Source organism: Ascaphus truei, chromosome 2, assembly GCF_040206685.1.
Source record: "Ascaphus truei isolate aAscTru1 chromosome 2, aAscTru1.hap1, whole genome shotgun sequence".
NCBI lineage: Eukaryota > Metazoa > Chordata > Amphibia > Anura > Ascaphidae > Ascaphus > Ascaphus truei.
Window position 1 is genome coordinate 286,373,660 of NC_134484.1, and position 20,750 is coordinate 286,394,409.

At 40.8% G+C, this 20,750-nt stretch overlaps 1 protein-coding gene across 1 annotated transcript in view; it reads right to left on the reverse strand.

The window, feature by feature from the left end:
- The window catches only part of FYCO1 (FYVE and coiled-coil domain autophagy adaptor 1), a 778,329-nt gene that overhangs the window by 128,179 nt on the left and 629,400 nt on the right, over positions 1-20,750 (reverse strand). The gene's annotated exons all lie outside the window — the stretch shown is intronic.

The following is a 20,750-nucleotide window of genomic DNA, read 5'->3' on the forward strand; positions in this document are numbered from 1 at the left end:
CATCCCACAAGTAGTGCCAGAAGAGCGAACGTGCACTTCTAATGTATAGAGTGGATCAGATGTAGTGCAGACACTTTGCCTCATCAAATACCACCTTAATAACGGCAAATCAGAACATATTAGATGTTCGTTGAATAGTATGAGCTGATCGGTTACAAAGAAGAGATCTAAACACTTCATGGAGTGCCTGATTTGTAGGGATTAGCATGGATATGAGTGTGTCCATCCATCATTTAAAAACAATGATAATTCTTCTTTGTGACATCTGTAGGACCAACAGGAGATAAACACAAATACATGCCTCTATGAACAAAATATGAGCTATGCAGAGAGCTGTCCATCCACAGCACGGAAAATGTTTAAATGCTAGTTCTGATTTTTATTTTTATTTGAATTATTGAATTACCCATGTTTAAAATAAATATATTTTAAGTAATATAATATCTGTGAATAGGGATACATTATGAACAACAACAAAAATAGAGCAGATATCGTGATGTTGAGCCCAGAATCTCCTGGCACACATTGATTCATGCAGTTGTAGCTGACATCACCACGACTGCAATCCAATGTTTATGCTGATAATACTTCAAACCAGGTGTCACTCATTTTTACAGGTACTGGCAAGTGCCTTGTTTTGCCCACAACAAAGAGGGCCACAAGTGGACTGTGAGGATCCCTGACGCCCGGCAGCCCCGCACATCTTCTCGCGCACGCACGGGGCATCAGTTGGCCGAACTTTGGATTGGGTTCTCGCGGTGCGCGGTGACAGGTGTCTCGTCTTGTTTGTGGTGAGCATATCATAACATGGACCTGTGGAGATCGCATGAAAACTTACGGCACAATCAGGTTAATCGTTCCCCCCACCCCCCTTGTCTCCCTGGAGCAGATCGATGGTGTCAGCGGCTGGGGGTCTGGTCTGTGGTTGAGACAGGGGGAGGGCGGAAGTGCTCCAGCCTCGAACAGTATGGCCACTGTGAGGAGAACAAAGAACACTTGGGAAGAGAGGTATTAACATAAACAAACACTTGCACAACTCCAGGGGGGGAAGGGGCAGCTGGGCAAGGACTAACTACTGGCAGCAGCCTCCCTAGCAGCCAAGGGGTTAATCCTCCCTTCCCTGTTAGTGTGTCAGGAATCCACTCCTGGCTTTTCTTATAGCCTTCAAGGGTGCTGTTGTTCTCACTAATTCCCTCTTTGCAATCAACAACAGCTGTGTGGGCTATCACTGCAACCTAGCCATGTACTCAGTCATTGGAGCAGTGCCCTCACACCCTCCTCCGGGGATTGGCCCGCTGGCTTTTATATACTGCATTCCCACAATCCTTCTCTAACGAGCATAATCCTTCTTGGATGTTTTCTGTTTTTGCCACAAGCTACCTGTTTGGCCGCCTTGTTCCTGTTCATGTTCCTAGTTCCTGGTTCCTGTCCTGGTTCCTGTGCTGAAGCGTTGGTTTCCCAGCGTATCCTTCAGCCCCACATTCCCAGTGGCCTGCTGCCTTTTTCATAGCAGAGGCCTGCCTTCTGAGTCCTGAGGTCTGCTGCTCTCTCTTCTCGCAGAGGCCCGTCCTGGACTCCTGCGCTGAAGCATTGGTTTACCAGTGCTGCCTGGCGGTGTGCCCACTCCTTCCTGAGACCGGTACTATGGGCCATGGTCGCCACTCGCGCAGAACCCGCTCCCGCCCTGCAGCTATTATGCTGAAGCGGGACCTAGTTGACTTCCTGTTGCTGAAACTCCGCTTGGATAACGTTTAACCTGATGTCTCCTATCCTGACCCTGGCTCGTCCACTGACTATACTGCTCTCTCCAGTCCTGACCCTGGCCTGTTTGACCTTGGATTTCGCATTCCAGATCAGCCTGCGCGGTTTAAGGTTGGTGCTTATATAACCCCACGCAGTCCGACCCTGGTTTGTGGCGAGCACAACCGTGATAAAGTGGCAATGGGATCCCGCCACAGGACTGTAGATTATACAGTCGCTCCCCCCTTCCCCCCCTGCATCAGACGCGGCCTCCCCACCACTCTGGGACACCTGGGAGAGTTATCCGAGCTGTCCCCCTCCGGCGGATGCGGAACCCGTGATCGCGGCGGCCATTTATGTTATTTATGTTATTTTTTTGCGATCCCAATTATAACGCGGTCGCATTATGTGGAACCCAAGCACCGCGTTATAACGGGGTTAAGCTCTATTGGTAAAAATCAAGTGCAACACCTGTCAATTCAATTTCCTAAACTGAAGAATCCTAAACTGTACAGTTTTTCCTTATAAGTCAAATTACCATCTCTTTATCTAATTTTTGGAGTTTTCCCTGCACTTTTAAAATGTTATGACGTATTTCTCGAGTAAGATGCCTTCCATATTTAAAGATCCTACAAGACATTTATAATGGAGCAAAACTACAGTATATTCTCCTCCATCCAATCTATACCCCAGGTTATTCATGCTGACATCTTAATATATTTTGCAGCTATTGCCTGACACTGAGCATTAAGTTGTTAATTTTCTATTCTATATTCTTCCATGCCTAATTCTGTCCTATTACATTTGTACTGTACTATACATAGCTTTTACAGTATAAACTGATAAGTAAATACAGGCAATAATGGATTTGAGGACTCCAAACTATCTTTTTGCATAAGGAATTTATCCCATTTTATTCTTTATAGAATGTTCCACAGTCACAATAAGCAGCAGTTCAACGTGCACAATCTACCCCCCCCCCCCCCCATGTGTATGTATATATGTATGCATATATTCAGAAAAATACCGTAGCGCTACAGGTGAACTGGAAAATAAATCTTCATATTACATTAAGTGATAAAAGTGGGATTAAGTAAATAAATGTCTGTGCAAAAAATATAGTCACATACAATTAGGTCCGGAAATAATTGGACACTAATACAATTTTCATAATTTTGGCTCTGTACGCCACCACAATGGATTTGAAATTAAACAACCGAGATGCAACTGAAGTGCAGACTTTCAGCTTTAATTCAAGGGGTTGAACAAAAATATCATATGAAACATTTAGGAATTACAACCATTTTCATACAGAGTCCCCTTATTTCAGGGGCTCAAATGTAATTGGAAAAATTAACACAATCATAAATAAAATGTTCATTTGTAATACTTTGTCGAGAATCCTTTGCAGGCAATGCTTGAAGTTTGGAACGCATGGACATCACCAAACGCTGGGTTTGCCAGGCCTTTACTGCAGCTGTCTTCAGTTGTTGTTTGTTCGTGGGTCTTTCTGTCTTAAGTTTTGTCTTCAGCAAGTGAAATGCATGTTCGATCAGGTTGAGATCAGGTGATTGACTCGGCCATTGCGGAATGTTCCACTTCTTTGCCTTAAAAAAACTCCTGGGTTGCTTTTGCAGTATGTTTTGGGTCATTCTCCATCTGTACAGTGAAGCGCCGTCCAATCAACTTCGCTCAATTTGACTGAATCTGAGCAGACAATATATCCCTATACACTTCAGAATACATCCTACTGCTTCTGTCTTCTGTCACATCATCAATAAACACTAGTGACCCAGTGCCATTGTAAGCCATGCATACCCATGCCATCACACTGCCTCCACCGTGTTTTACAGATTATGTGGTATGCTTCGGATCATGAGCCGTTCCAAGCCTTCTTCATACTTTTTTCTTCCCATAATTCTGGTACAGGTTGATCTTAGTTTCATCTGTCCAAAGAATGCTGTTTCAGAACTGGGCTGGCTTTTTTAGATATTGTTTGGCGAAGTCTAATCTGGCCTTTCTATTCTTGAGGCTTATGAATGGTTTGCACCTTGTGATGAACCCTCTGTATTTGCTCTCGTGAAGTCTTCTCTTTATGGTAGATTTGGATAATTATATGACTACCTCCTGGAGAGTGTTCTTCACTTGGCTGGAAGTTGTGAAGGGGTTTTTCTTTACATGGAAAGGATCCTACGGTCATCCACCACTGTTGTCTTCCGTGGTCGTCCAGGCCTTTTTGTGTTGCAGAGCTCACCAGTGCATTCTTTTTTTTCTCAGAATGAACCAAACTGTTGATTTGGCCACTCCTAATGTTCCTGCTATCTCTCTGATGGATTTTCTTTTTTTTGCAAGCTAAGGATGTCCTGTTTCACTTGCACTGAGAGCTCCTTTGACCGCATGTTGTGGGTTCAAAACAACAGCTTCCAAATGCGAATGCCACACCTGGAATCAACTCCAGACCTTTTACCTGCTTAATTGATGATGAAATAACAAAGGAATAGCCCACACCTGTCCATGAAACAGCTTTTGAGTCAATTGTCCCATTACTTTTGGTCTCTTGAAAAGAGAGGGCTACATATTAAAGAGATGTAATTCCTAAACCCTTTCTCCAATTTGGATGTGAATACGCTCAAATTAAAGCTGATAGACTGCACTTTAAGCCCATATTCATTATTTAACTGTAACTTGAAATTATTTTGGTACACAGCCGAAATAACAAAACTTGTATCAGTGTCCAATTATTTCCGGACCTAACTGTATATCCTCTTGGACGTGTTGATGTTCTCCAAGTCAGTAGATGGGATACAGGTGACTCTAGATGTGTGTGTCACGGGACACCAGGCAGTTACACCTTTTTCACCGGGATCATATCACTGAGCAAAACCAAGAAGTAAAACAAATTGCGATTTATTCCTTTGAAATAGACACACACACAATGGATTACAATTATGCAGACGAAAACACATTTACTGGGGGCCTGGGGAAAACACTAGACTTTCCTAGCCCTTTACAGTCCTTAAAACAAAGTTTGCAGTTGACTTGGACTTGTCCCGAAATGTCCTGGAACTCAAATCGTCATGAAGTTCCACATGCCACCACTGGATAAGCTCCGGAGCGTTTAAATAGGTTGACCGTGAGTAAGTACCCAACCACCTGGAACTCAAATTGGCATGTTGTTCCAGCCGCGACTGCTACATTCGATTTGTAGAATTTGGCCGCAAAAAGTCGGGACTTACAAAATATTTCAGCTCAAAATCCTGGAAGCCGGCTCGCTGCTATTTCTCACAGAGCATCTTTTGGTGATTTCGAATTTGCCGCTCGTCTTGGCGCTTAGAATCTCTCGAGCTGATTGGCTGCTAGGTTTCTTATAGGCTTTCAGTCCCCTTTACAGAATGCCTCAACCAATCAGCGCGTTGGAATATTTCAACCAGCCTATCAGCGATTTGCCGGTACCCTGAAGTTTTGCGGGCACAGATTTCAATTCTGCAAAGGGTCATGCGCCAAACTGGCACTTCTGCCACTTAGCATATTGAACCCCCCACTGGGCCAGGCTCCTCAGAGTCTGGGGCTAGGCAAATGGTTGCCGGATAGCCCTCATTCACTTCAGGACGTTGGTACTCAAGACTAACTCTGGTACTCCACCTACCCTAACACCTTGGCATCTCTGTGGCTTTCAAGTCCAGGACCGAAGCAGACTCAGTGGCACCAAGCCTGGTGCCCATCTGGTCTCTCGGAACAGGGACTTGGAAATTCCCCAGCTCACATACAGTGCATAAAACATACAGATGCAGCGGCCGTTATCCAAACATTTCACAATTTGTATTTCTGGGCATACCCAGGTCGTACCGCATGAGATCTTCAAACCTTCCCGCGTTAAGACGCGTGTTTACTGGTGTTCTTATCAGGTGTTGTTGTCTTAAAATCTAAGTAATTTGAAGATTAACGTTACGAGTTCATACGGTATACTGTACATAGGAAAGAAGTCCTTTCTGAGGCTCCTTAGCCATACAGAAATCCTCTAACTGTAGAAGATTACGGGTGTGATAGGCGGCATTCAAGGCAGTGTTCATGGAAGAATAACGAGTAAATGCCATGTGAAATACAGCTCATGAATATGGCTCTGTGATATGTTCAGATAACGGCCGCTGCATCTATATATCCCTTTATACACCATGTTAATAAAAATATCACAAAATTCTTCCAAGTCCCTCGTCCCCTAGGATCTACTGAAAAGACGTTAAATTTCAGAGCTCCTAGACATTCCTATAAGAAATTAGCTAAAAAGTTGCTTCAAATAACGCTTAGGTTAAGTTTCAGAGTTGCTTCTAATGTACTGTAACTGGACTTAAAAATAATCTCACTCTCACAACCTCATAGATGGTTGGAGACACTCCAAACCCCTATACCGGGTCCGGGGTGTGGGGAATATACTGGGGGGACTCCCACTAAACTAGGGACCACTGACTATACCGGGGATAGGCATATCCCTAGGCCCCCCTTTTACCATTCTGGTCTGTGCTGAAGCAGGCCATCCAGGCGGTGAGCCATGTAACTGCTTTCCAGGGAAGACTTTGTCCGAAGGTCTGTGTCTACATGTACCTGGGAATCTGACTTGGCTCCGAATAAAATTTTGGGGTGGCCAGCAACTCTGGTCCCCAGCTAAATAGACACAATCTGACAACACTTTTACTGCAAAGTCCACCCTGAAACTCACAGCCTAAGAATCTCCACTGGTTAACATTCCTGGAAAGGCAAAAGACACACCAATTCTTTATTGTCGCATATTTTCCATACAATGCATGGCAGTACATATACAACATGAAAAACAGAAAGATATTCTGAATATACGTGATAATTAGTGGAATGATGTATATACAGGAATGTGTGTGCAGGATACTCACAAATGTAAAGTGAGTGGTGATCACATAAAGGTATCTTTGACTAACAGACCACCAGGAAAGGTAATCACAAGGAGCTTCAGGAGACCTTAATAGGTGACAAAGGAAACGGACATAGTGCAGACTGTATAACAATTTATAAAAGGTAAGTGGTAAGGGATACACTCACATGGTAATAAAAATAATCAAGCATATAGATCCTGCGAACTGGATCTCGGCAAGTGGAGCGTGTGTACTCTGCCTCCCCCGTGTCTCGGCGTGCGTGTCACTGGTGCGTCTCACTGAACCCGGAAACCGGAACTGACGTCATCCGCTCACAGGGGCTCCAAACGCTTGTGGATCTCACTGGTCAGCGTCACTCTACGCGTTTCACCGCACTCGGTTTCTTCAGGAGTGATTTGCTGACTGATTCTATGTGTCTTATATACACAGTGTTACAGTCCCATTGGTTACTATTGATTAATTAATCGGGTACTGGCCAAGGTATATTTAGAACAATTAGGATCGAAAACATGTAATCATATGATATTAGTCCCACATCAAGACATATGTGAGACTCCAAAAATGTATACATTTATTAATACGTACAACATTGGTTAAAAGAGTAAATATAAAAATATAAAATATTTAATAAAATCAGTAAGAGATAAGCTTAAATAATCTAACTAACTAATCATTGTGTAACGAGCAGAGATGAAGTGGATGAGGCATTCTAATAGAGAGATGGAAAACAAGGTTAGAATGAGTTACAGAAATGGTTTGATATCAAACTCCAAATTTAATCCAAAGGGAGCAATAGTTTTCAATTCGTACATCCAAAAGGATTCTCTTTTAATCAATGTTAAATCTCTATTGCCTCCTCTCCAATACGGCATCACCTGTTCTATGGCCTTAAAGGAAAAACTAGCAGGGTTGGAATTATGTGCTGTTAAGAAATTATTGGAAACGCTATGAGTTATGAGTTTCCGTTTTATGTTACTATGATGCTCCAATATACGAGTTGTAAGCGGGCTGGTGGTCTTACCAATGTATTGGAGACCACATTCGCATTCTGCCAGATAAATTACAAAGTTTGATCGACAATTTAGATGCTGTTTTATATTATATACTTTATTGGTTATATTTGATTTAAAACTTTGAACCAGTTTAGAACTATGCTGACAAGCAGTACACATTTTACACTCATAAAATCCTTTCGGGGGATCTAACCACATTGGGCATCTTTTAGCAGTAGTTTTCAGAGCACTTGGAGATAGATAGCTTTTTATATTTCTTGCTCTTTTGTAAACCATCTTAACTCTATCTGGTAAATGCTCCCCTAAGATGGGATCATTTTTTAAAACTGACCAATGTGTATTAAGAATTTTGTTAATTTTACCAGCATATTTATTATAATGCGTAATAAAGGGTACTTGCAGAATGTCGTTCTCAATGGGTTTCTTTGGAGTGGGGGTTAACATGGATTCCCTGGGGGTATCTTTAGTTTTGACCAATGCTTGTCTGACAACTTCATCTTTATAATGTCTCTCTGCAAACTTCCTAGAAAGTATGGTGGATTGTTCTTCAAATATATGGTTATCAGTACAGTTATGTTTTAGCCTACGGTACTGTCCATAAGGGATATTCGTTATCCATTTGTTGAGATGGCAACTTGATTGTAATATGTAATTGTTGGCATCTACATTTTTAAAATAATTCTTTGTTTTGATGGAGCCACCTTCTGAATATATAGTGAGATCTAGGAAGTTAACAGTGGAGCTACTGATGGTGGATGTGAACTTAAGATTTAGTTCATTCATATCCAGATATTCTAGAAACATATTAAGATCTCCCAGGATGCCTTTCCAGACAAATATAATATCATCTATATATCTCCGCCATGTGACCAAATTCACGTCCAGGCCAAGACCATATATACTGGTCCTCCCACATGGCCATCAAAAGATTGGCATAACTGGGCACGAATTTGGTCCCCATGGCGGTCCCACAGAGTTGCAGATAATAGACATCACTAAACCAAAAGAAATTTTTACTCAAGATGAACTTTATACAATCCACAAGAAAGTCAATTTGTATTTCAGGGAATTTATCTTCTTTTTCCAAAAAAGTCTAACGGCTCTGCATCCATCATCATGTCTTATTGATGTGTACAGAGCTGTGACATCTGTGGTAACCAAAACATAGGTATCTTGCCACTGGATCTCTCTCAGCATTAGAATAACGTCACTAGTATCTTTCAGATATGATTTTTGCTTTTTAACAATTCCTTGTAGGAAACTGTCTACAAACTCCGATAAGTTGGCCGTTAATGATTCAATGCCAGATATTATTGGCCGTCCTGGAGGATGTGTAAGATCTTTATGTATTTTTGGTAGGAAATAGAAGACGGGAAATATTGGATCTTCCACATTTAGGAATTGAAACTCATGTTCTTCCAATATTCCCCGCCTTCTTCCATCCTCCAGGAGCGTTTGTAATTGCTTTTTATACAAGGTTAGGGATTGGATGATAATTTTTGATAGGTTTTTGTATCACCCAAAATTCTTTTTGATTCGGACATATAATAGTCATGGTCCATAATCATCACTCCTCCTCCCTTGTCTGCTGGCTTAATAACAATGTTTTTATCCTCTGACAGTTCATCCAGTGCTAACCTCTCATCTTTTGTTAAATTGGTATGACATTTTGTTTTATTAACACATAAAGTTTCTAGATCTTTGGTAATTAGTTGTAGAAACACTTCTAAGTGGTTACCTTTAGCGAATTTTGGAAAGAAATTAGATTTAGGCTTAAATTTAGAATGGACACATTCCCTGGTATTTCACTCTGGTATTATGTGTTTGTCATTATCATTATTTCTAGCATCTATCCAGTTTTTAGTTTCAGCATCTTTGTTTAAAAAGAATCGTTTGAGGGTCAATGACCTTATAAACTTATGGGCATCTACATAGAGACCAAATTTACTTGGTCCCGTGGTTGGGGCGAAAGTAAGACCCTTACTAATCACTTCTTTTTGGCACTTGGTAAGAGTTTTTTGACTTAAATTAAAGATATTTTTGGAATCTATTTTAATTTTCTTGTTTTTATGCACTCTGCCCCCTCGTCTCCCTCTGACATGCGTCTTTTGTTTTTTGGTTTTAAAGAGGTGGTTGGAGTTTCTAAGGGGTGAAATGGGTTCCTGGTTTCCCATGAACTCATACACCCCCTTTGTTCCAAAAAAGGAAGTGATTCTTTTAGTGTTTCTTTAGGTATTGCCCCATTGTTTATGTTAGGCTTTCCCTTATTGGATGTACCTATAATGTCACTAATTTCTATATGTTTAGATTTTTCTTTTGCTTTTCCTCCCATATTTTGGGGTTTTGCCTCTGTTTTTTTACATTCTGATTTTTTAATAAGAACTTGGGCTAGAAATCCTGCATGATGTTTTGGATAATTGTTTGCAAATTTTCCTCTATATGAAGTATCCATATTATTAGTTGATACTGGGCTTTTTTCAGGAGGGTCTGAGACAGACTGCGTTTTTAGGCCTTTTTTGGAATTTTTATTCCAAGTTCTTTCTATGCCTTTTGCGTAGTCGTCTTGATCTCTCCTGAATTTCTGCAGTTTCATTTTTATCACTCCTTTTTTAAAAATGGCAATATTTTTTTGCATTTTTGCATCTCTCTCGTAATCTTTAATGTTCTCTAATGACCCCAATTCGAGTCTTAGATCCTCTATTTATTTGTCTAAAATAGTAAGGTGTTTCTCTTGTTGTGACATAATTAATTTAATTAAATTAAAAGAGCAGTCGTCTTGTGCACTATTCCATTTCGTTAAAAACTCTTCATCGCTTAGATCCATAGATGGATTCTTTTGGACTCTCAGTCCTCTAGGAATAATTTTATATTCCACATATTTATGTAAAAATAATAGACCTATAGAGATGATTATAGAGATGCAAAAATGCAAAAAAATATTGACATTTTAAAAAAAGAAGTGATAGAAATCAAACTGCAGAAATTCAGGAGAGATCAAGACGACTACGCAAAAGGCATAGAAAGAACTTGGAATAAAAATTCCAAAAAAGGCCTAAAAACGCAGTCTGTCTCAGACCCTCCTGAAAAAAGCCCAGTATCAACTAATAATATGAATACTTCATATAGAGGGAAATTTGCAGACAATTATCCAAAACATCATGTAGGATTTCTACCCCAAGTTCTTATTAAAAAATCAGAATGTAAAAAAACAGAGGCAAAACCCCAAAATATGGGAGGAAAAGCAAAAGAAAAAACTAAACATATAGAAATTAGTGAAATTATAGGTACATCCAATAAGGGAAAGCCTAATATAAACAATGGGGCAATACCTAAAGAAACACTAAAAGAATCACTTCCTTTTTTGGAACAAAGGGGGTGTATGAGTTCATGGGAAACCAGGAACCCATTTCACCCCTTAGAAACCCCAACCACCTCTTTAAAACCAAAAAACAAAAGACGCATGTCAGAGGGAGAAGAGGGGGCAGAGTGCATAAAAACAAGAAAATTAAAATAGATTCCAAAAATATCTTTAATTTAAGTCAAAAAACTCTTACCAAGTGCCAAAAAGAAGTGATTAGTAAGGGTCTTACTTTCGCCCCAACCACGGGACCAAGTAAATTTGGTCTCTATGTAGATGCCCATAAGTTTATAAAGTCATTGACCCTCAAACGATTCTTTTTAAACAAAGATGCTGAAACTAAAAACTGGATAGATGCTAGAAATAATGATAATGACAAGCACATAATACCAGAGTGAAATACCAGGGAATGTGTCCATTCTAAATTTAAGCCTAAATCTAATTTCTTTCCAAAATTCGCTAAAGGTAACCACTTAGAAGTGTTTCTACAACTAATTACCAAAGATCTAGAAACTTTATGTGTTAATAAAACAAAATGTCATACCAATTTAACAAAAGATGAGAGGTTAGCACTGGATGAACTGTCAGAGGATAAAAACATTGTTATTAAGCCAGCAGACAAGGGAGGAGGAGTGGTGATTATGGACCATGACTATTATATGTCCGAATCAAAAAGAATTTTGGGTGATACAAAAACCTATCAAAAATTATCATCCAATCCCTCCACCTTGTATAAAAAGGAATTACAAACGCTCCTGAAGGATGGAAGAAGGCGGGGAATATTGGAAGAACATGAGTTTCAATTCCTAAATGTGGAAGATCCAATATTTCCCGTCTTCTATTTCCTACCAAAAATACATAAAGATCTTACACATCCTCCAGGACGGCCAATAATATCTGGCATTGGGTCATTAACGGCCAACTTATCAGAGTTTGTAGACAGTTTCCTACAAGGAATTGTTAAAAAGCAAAAATCATATCTGAAAGATACTAGTGATGTTATTCTAATGCTGAGAGAGATCCAGTGGCAAGATACCTATGTTTTGGTTACCACAGATGTCACGGCTCTGTACACATCAATAAGACATGATGATGGATGCAGAGCCATTAGACTTTTTTTGGAAAAAGAAGATAAATTCCCTGAAATACAAATTGACTTTCTTGTGGATTGTATAAAGTTCATCTTGAGTAAAAATTTCTTTTGGTTTAGTGATGTCTATTATCTGCAACTCTGTGGGACCGCCATGGGGCCAAATTCGCGCCCAGTTATGCCAATCTTTGATGGCCATGTGGGAGGACCAGTATATATGGTCTTGGCCTGGACTGGACGTGAATTTGGTCACATGGCGGAGATATATAGACGATATTATATTTGTCTGGAAAGGCATCCTGGGAGATCTTAATATGTTTCTAGAATATCTGGATATGAATGAACTAAATCTTAAGTTCACATCCACCATCAGTAGCTCCACTGTTAACTTCCTAGATCTCACTATATATTCAGAAGGTGGCTCCATCAAAACAAAGAATTATTTTAAAAATGTAGATGCCAACAATTACATATTACAATCAAGTTGCCATCTCAACAAATGGATAACGAATATCCCTTATGGACAGTACCATAGGCTAAAACGTAACTGTACTGATAACCATACTGTATATTTGAAGAACAATCCACCATACTTTCTAGGAAGTTTGCAGAGAGACATTATAAAGATGAAGTTGTCAGACAAGCACTGGTCACAACTAAAGATACCCCCAGGGAATCCATGTTAACCCCCACTCCAAAGAAACCCATTGAGAACGACATTCTGCAAGTACCCTTTATTACGCATTATAATAAATATGCTGGTAAAATTAACAAAATTCTTAAAACACATTGGTCAGTTTTAAAAAATGATCCCATCTTAGGGGAGCATTTACCAGATAGAGTTAAGATGGTTTACAAAAGAGCAAGAAATATAAAAAGCTATCTATCTCCAAGTGCTCTGAAAACTACTGCTAAAAGATGCCCAATGTGGTTAGATCCCCCGAAAGGATTTTATGAGTGTAAAATGTGTACTGCTTGTCAGCATAGTTCTAAACTGGTTCAAAGTTTTAAATCAAATATAACCAATAAAGTATGTAATATAAAACAGCATCTAAATTGTCGATCAAACTTTGTAATTTATCTGGCAGAATGCGAATGTGGTCTCCAATATATTGGTAAGACCACCAGCCCGCTTAGAACTCGTATATTGGAGCATCTTAGTAACATAAAACGGAAACTCATAACTCATAGCGTTTCCAATAATTTCTTAACAGCACATAATTCCAACCCTGCTAGTTTTTCCTTTAAGGCCATAGAACAGGTGATGCCGTATTGGAGAGGAGGCAATAGAGATTTAATATTGATTAAAAGAGAATCCTTTTGGATGTTCGAATTGAAAACTATTGCTCCCTTTGGATTAAATTTGGAGTTTGATATCAAACCATTTCTGTAACTCATTTTAACCATGTTTTCCATCTCTCTATTAGAATGCCTCATCCACTTCATCTCTGTTCGTTACACAATGATTAGTTAGTTAGATTATTTAAGCTTATCTCTTGTTGATTTTATTAAATATTTTATATTTTTATATTTACTCTTTCAACCAATGTTGTACGTATTAATAAATGTATACATTTTTGGAGTCTCACATATGTCTTGATGTGGGACTAATATCATATGATTACATGTTTTCGATCCTAATTGTTCTAAATATACCTTGGCCAGTACCCGATTAATTAATCAATAGTAACCAATGGGACGGTAACACTGTGTATATAAGGCACATAGAATCAGTCAGCAAATCACTCCTGAAGAAACCGAGTGCGGTGAAACGCATAGAGTGACGCTGACCAGTGAGATCCACAAGCGTTTGGAGCCCCTGTGAGTGGATGACATCAGTTCCGGTTTCCGGGTTCGGTGAGACGCACCAGTGACACGCACGCCGAGACACGGGGGAGGCAGAGTACACACGCTCCACTTGCCGAGATCCAGTTCGCAGGATCTATATGCTTGATTATTTTTATTACCATGTGAGTGTATCCCTTACCACTTACCTTTTATAAATTGTTATACAGTCTGCACTATGTCCATTTCCTTTGTCACCTATTAAGGTCTCCTGAAGCTCCTTGTGATTACCTTTCCTGGTGGGCTGTTAGTCAAAGATACCTTTATGTGATCACCACTCACTTTACATTTGTGAGTATCCTGCACACAGATTCCTGTATATACATCATTCCACTAATTATCACGAATATCTTTCTGTTTTTCATGGTTTGCGCTTCCCGATGATCTACACCTCTTCACCTTGCATGGGATCGTGAGAAGGATCCCCCACTGGGTTATAGCGGCATCCTAATTTGTTTGTATTGGTATCATTTATATTTTATAATTTATTTCACATTAAGATTGTGCTTTAGGCAGGTTGTATTATAATTGGTTATCCTAGAGCGCCATATTTGATAAGTTTGTTTGTTTCACAAGTACATATACAACAGTCAGGCCCAAGAGCTGACACTCTAGGGCCCCAAAACATGGGTCAGGGACAACCAAGTGTGCTTGACCTTTATTAGTGAGTCGGGTTACTCCCTCACCATCACAGTGTGTAACTTTAAATCATCCACTCTTCCATGCAATAAGTGTCTAAAAAGCAAGAAAAGATGCAAAGCATAGTGAAGTACTGCATAAAAGTTTACTTCGCAAAAAATAGAAGAACCAGGTCCAAAGAGGTTTGAGGATCCTTAAGAAACCTACTTTTGAAACCAATTCTGAGTTTCTTGTGAATCGGATAATTCCCTTGAGACCTGCTCTTTTTCTTTAATTAAATTACTCATTAAATATAGGGAGGAGAGACTCAAAGTATTGGAGGTTGAGATTGAGTCAGTTCAGATGATTTTAAAACCGTTTATTGAAACCGCCGAATTTTTTAAATTTGGATGAGCTTGTCATTAAGTCCGGAGACACGTGGTGAAGAGCGAACAAGATGTCCGCGGTCTAGAGGAGCACCATCAGAGATCGCGCTTACCAGAGACAGGGAACACTGTGATGATGACGGAGTCCCCAGGCCACCAATTAAAGCATTATGCCCAGCTGGGGGGCCACTGAGTCATAAAATGTGATTGTGGGGTGTCAGTTCTGCAGTCTAGAGCTGGATGCTGCCCTAAAATTGTATAATACAGTGTGTGAAATGTGCCCCTGAGCTATATTGGGGAATTGTGAGTGTCAGCTCTTCAATCCAATTGGGGTATACAACTGTTGGTATAATAAAGATGTATGTGGTTTTACTGTTCCAGACGTGAGAGTCAGGGATGATTTTATGGTAAACTGTTGTCAGGGTATGTTTGGGTAGACAGGGGGGCCCATGTTGCGAGTTATCCCGAAACATGCACTCAGGAATCTCCCCAGATTGTTGAGGACATGAAGAACACAGATCCCCGGCTAAAATCCTCCCTGGAACGCAGGTTGCAGCTCACCACCAAATTCCCCTGCTTCAGCACAAACCAGGGCAGTAAACCTGGGGAGGGAACTGGGTTACATTCCAGGTCCCAGGATATGTCCAAACCCCAGGACCAAGTGTGGGGTTCCATAACTCTCTCACCAGGGATAAGGTGGAGACAGTTGTAGGGGTAACATTTTAAGTTAAAGCATAGAGTGTCAGCTCTGCAGCCAACTGCTATCTGCAGTCCTGCGAATGTGTAAAAAACTGAGGTTTGTTTGATTAAAATGGGTATAAGGGGTTCATGAATACCCACACCTTACACCGGGTCCCTAGGATAAACGGGACATGACCCAAGTAATGCCCAGGTACCCTGAGTCCAGGATATGGGTTCAGGGGGAAATCATATAATGTGTTAAATGTATGAATTATGTTAACAATGTTTTTGACTAAGGGGGAAAAGAGATAGGGTTTTAACCATCCCCCAAGATTTATGTTAGGTTTTTGAAGTAATGTCATAGGAAGTCAGTTAGATAAATAACTCATTTGCATAGGAACCAGGGAGAGCTTCAAAGAGACATTTGTCCAAGAGGTGTTAAACCTTTTGTTGACACGTAGGGTGTGTAAGCCTGGGCTTTGAAATGCTTACTAGAATTCGAAGGTGTTAACTTTTTGGTAACAGGGAGGGGAAACAGGAAGAGAATTGCACTGTGCCATCTGTTAGATTGTCCCTATACCCAGACAGAGAGGCATTCCTTAAGAAACAGGATGGCATATGCTAAGTGGCCAGTGGGGGGAAGATGACATTTTTGTTGCACATGCTCTGTCACTGTTCTGAGGCAAGAGAGGCCAGGAATATCCACCTGGCAAAAGTATGTGAGTGGCCAGGGAGGAAATTCCCACGCAGTCATTCGCTGCAGACTGAAAAAAATGGGACATGTGAAAGTTTTTAAAAAGTTATGCAGTCAGTCAGAAAGTTAGTTCCATCTCAAGTTCCATCTGCAGATTTAATCTGATTCATCTAAGCTTTACCAAGAAACGTCTAAATTACAGCGTCAGCGGTTCCGGAGTGTGAGGGATTAACACTGGGACTCCTTTTCTGAGAGGTGCCATCTATATTCTAGGGACGGATTGCACCTCAATGAAGAGGGATCTTCTGTGCTAGGGGGGAGAATGCTAAAAAGGTTGGAGGAGATTTTAAACTAGGATGGAGGGGGGAGGGGAATGAAACAGATAATGAACTAAACGGAATAGAGGAGGATACAAGGGGGTATGGAGGTAGAATGGGGGCAAGTGCGAGTTTGATAAGCAGTGAGACACCCATAGTAAATACAGATAATACTAGAAAACTTCTAAAGACTAAACCAAGTGGGCGCAGAAAGAAAGGAGCAGATAAGATAATAGTACAGGCTGAAAAAAAACCTGAAATGCATGCTTGCTAATCCAAGAAGCCTGACAGATAAAATGGGGGAGCTTGAATTAATAGCTGCAAGGGAGCAGTATGATATCATAGGCATTACTGAAACATGGTGGGATGAAACTCATGACTGGACAGTTAATTTAGAGGATTATTCCCTTTTTCGGAAGGATTGAACAAATAGAAGGGGAGGTGGAGTATGTTTATATGTTAAACTGGATCTAAAGTAGAAAAAGCAGAAAAAGGCAGCGCACTGTCAAAAAACGGGAGGAGGCTCACATGTACATTAAAAAGGGTTTATTCCATGAAGGGATCAAACATCACCCCCAGATAGCAACAAAAAGCACCACACCAACACGTTTCGGGCTGTGTGCCCGTTATCAAGGTGTATAATATAACATATGAACAGTCTGACTCTAAATACAGAACCCGTTCGCGTCATTGAGTGACGTCACGGGTCACTAGTCAAGCTTCTTCGTGCGGTGGCTCTGATAGGCCAATATGCGAGTGTCAAAAAAAACCAAAGCTTTATTGAGACCCAGCTCGTATCTCAATGCCTCTGATGTGCAAGCAATGTGCTGCACTCTGCTCTGATAGGCTGCGTCGGAAGGCAGCATGCTCAAATTAGCTGAACCTAGCAACAACAAAACTCACATTAGGGACATTGACACTCCCATGTACAGTATTGTGAATCGTTACGTCAGCCAACCGGCTCAAAACACAAACAAAAACAAACATTTCCACAGTGAATAAGAAGTAATATTAATATCATTTAGAGATGTGTATAATAATAATAATAAAACATAACTAAGTAATAAACACATAACACCATAATCTCAAAAATGATCTTTGTAAACTTGTGTAAACATAAATCAAAAAAGACATGTCTCACTAAACCCAGACTAAACAAACATATATTCAAACATTTATTCTTCCTTATCTAAAAGAGATAATGAAATCTCTAATTCAATAACAATACTACACTGAAATAAACCACTATAATAAGACAAACTAATTCGATTTTATTATTTAAAAAAATACATTAATAATCAGACCTCAGATTATAGCTATAATCTTTAACACCATGACCATCAAGTTCCTATTCCGGATATTTATTATAGAAGAAATTAGTTTTATTTCCTTTTCAAAAATTAAATATCTCATAATTCCAAATGATATGCAGCACTATTGGATACATTATCATTAATGAAACTTCTGGTCATTGTCATTAACATTACAGTCAGCCTGATTAATATTATTATTCACAGCTCGGAATCTATAAGGCACCACAGACGCGATTATTACATAAGAGAAAGCCTTATATTATCAAGACTAAAGGACTGTTATACATATCCCCAGATATTATTAACCTAAGATATGAGACATGGTTAAGAGTCTTCAAAAACTTGATCTTGAGTATTTAACATCTATACAAAAAATGTAAACATAAACATCCAACATTTTATATATGCGAGATGACACGAATGTGACCTGAGTCATAACAATATGGTAATTAGAGTGGGGCAGAGGGAGGGCCACTGGATTAAAGGAAATGTCCAAGGTCCCAATCCGTGTTGAGACCTAAAGGGACCAAGGTTCTCAACATAAAGATACAGAAGGCCTCCCTCTGATCCAATCTCCTGATGCGATTCCCTCCCCTAGCATTGATCGGGATATATTCAATTCCGCAGACTTTTTGGTATCTACTATCCCCCATAGGGCAGTGGGTACAGTGTAGTGGGACCGGATAGATGATATCCTTATTCTTAATGAGTCTAACGTGTTCCATTACACGTATCTTAAGGAATCTCGTAGTCCTTCCCTCGTACTGTTTCCCACAGCCGCAGGTTAGGAGGTAGATAACGTATGTAGATTTGCAGTTGATAAAACACTGTATATGGAATATTTCTTTCGTAACTGTACTTGCAAAAGTTTTCGATGGTACAGTCAAATTACTGTAGTGCCGACGAGTATTCCAAAACAAATCTGGGGCAATCACCAACAAGACCCAGGTACATGCTGGGAACATGCTGCAGCATTTCAGTGATATTTCTGCAGACAGACTAATAGCCCATCAGATTAACAGCGGGGGTCCCTGGCAGTCCCATTCCCAGGGACCCCTGCTGTGTTAATCTGATGGGCCATTAGTTTCTGTGAAAATTATTATTGATATCTTGCAACTGTGGACCAGTCTGCCGGTGGGGGTCTAGCCCGCTCTGGTGGTTTTGTCGACGTCAGGCCGCTTGGTTCCGGGTCTTGTATACCTAGATGTACAGAGCAGTAGAGATCTACCTTCTTCACATTTCGTGTGACAATCGCCCTACAAGGGAAACCCCATCTATATCTTATTTGGTGATTAAGCAAGATAGAGGTAGTTTTGGTGAGATTTTGCCTTTTCTGGAAGAAGCTGGTGCTAAATCAGCAAAGATTTGTAGGATGTCATTCTGCATAGTTACTGGTGAGGATTCTCTTGCAGCTTTTAAGATGGTTTCTTTAGTTTAATAATAATGGAGTCTGACCACTACATCTCTGAGCTTGGATGGGTCGGCGTATCTTGATTTTACCGCCATGTGTGCCCTGTTCACAGCCAAATGGTCATTGTCTGACTCTGGTAAGAGTATCTGGAATAGGCTAGTTAAATATGGCTCTAATTTAACTGCATTCATTTCCTCCGGGATATTTTTAATACCTAGATTATTGCGGTGGGACCTATTTTCGCTGTCCTCATCCTTTTACTACTGTCAAGTGCGGGCAGCACTGCGAGGGGTATGGAGCGGCAACCGGCTCACTAGATGCTTCAGCGGCTCCCTTTGCAGTGCGCCAACATTTTCTATGTGGCTGCGCTTGCGCAGGATGGTTCACACCTTCGCAGTGAGTTCCGGTATCGGTGGACATTGCCAGAACATTGCGCATGCGCAGTGTATGTGCGCGTAAGGTGGCTATGGATAGGGAGGCTCTGAGCAGGGACCACATGTCCCATGAGCCTTATGGAGAGCACCAGCTGACCCAAGGCAGCCAATAAGGCTAGAGGATTTCACTGCTCGCCGGACTGATACATTTTGCATGCTAGGAAGCACGCCAGTCGGAGCAGGGACATCAGAGGGTAAGGGTGTAGGTGCATGATGTCAGTAGGCCCCTGCACTAGGCCGGAGACCCCATTAGGCCCCAGCTAGGCCCTGACTCACAATTGTTTGTGGTTACTTCAGGGATGGCCCTGTAAGGAATCTGCTCCTGGCTTTGATTCTAGCCTTGCAGATCTCTGCAGTTTACAAAGTCTCCCTCTGGCAATCAATGACACATGTGCTACCTCTCACTGCAGCTTCAGCCCTGTGCTCTGTCATTGAGGAATGCTCACACACCTCCCTCCTGTGATTGGCTCGCCACCCTTTATATACTGTTCTCCCACACTGCTTCACGGCCGAGCATAATCCTTCTCTGGACGTTACTGTGTTCTGCCACAAGCCTCCTGGCTTGCCTGTGTGTACTAACCTCTCTAGTTCTCGTTATTAGTTCCTGAGTATCCTGAGACCTGCTGCCACTCTCCACGCAGAGGTCTGTGTTCCTGAGGTCTGCTGCTACTCTCCACGCAGAGGCCTGTTTCGAACTTCTGTGCTGAAGCACTAGTTGTAATGAAATTGTGGGTAGCCAGCGCATTAATAAAGGCAGTGTGCTTGGCTGGTTACCCCTATTTTGCATTGGGGATAAAAGGTTTAATTTTCCATGCACTGTACATGTATTATTTTTCCCTCTGTCCCTTGTTGTCACCATTTTGCAAGTTTATATTTGCCTGCAGTAGTGTATGCAATGGCAAACTGACATTCTTGGCTTTGGACACAAGATGCCGCTGCGAGCGCTAAA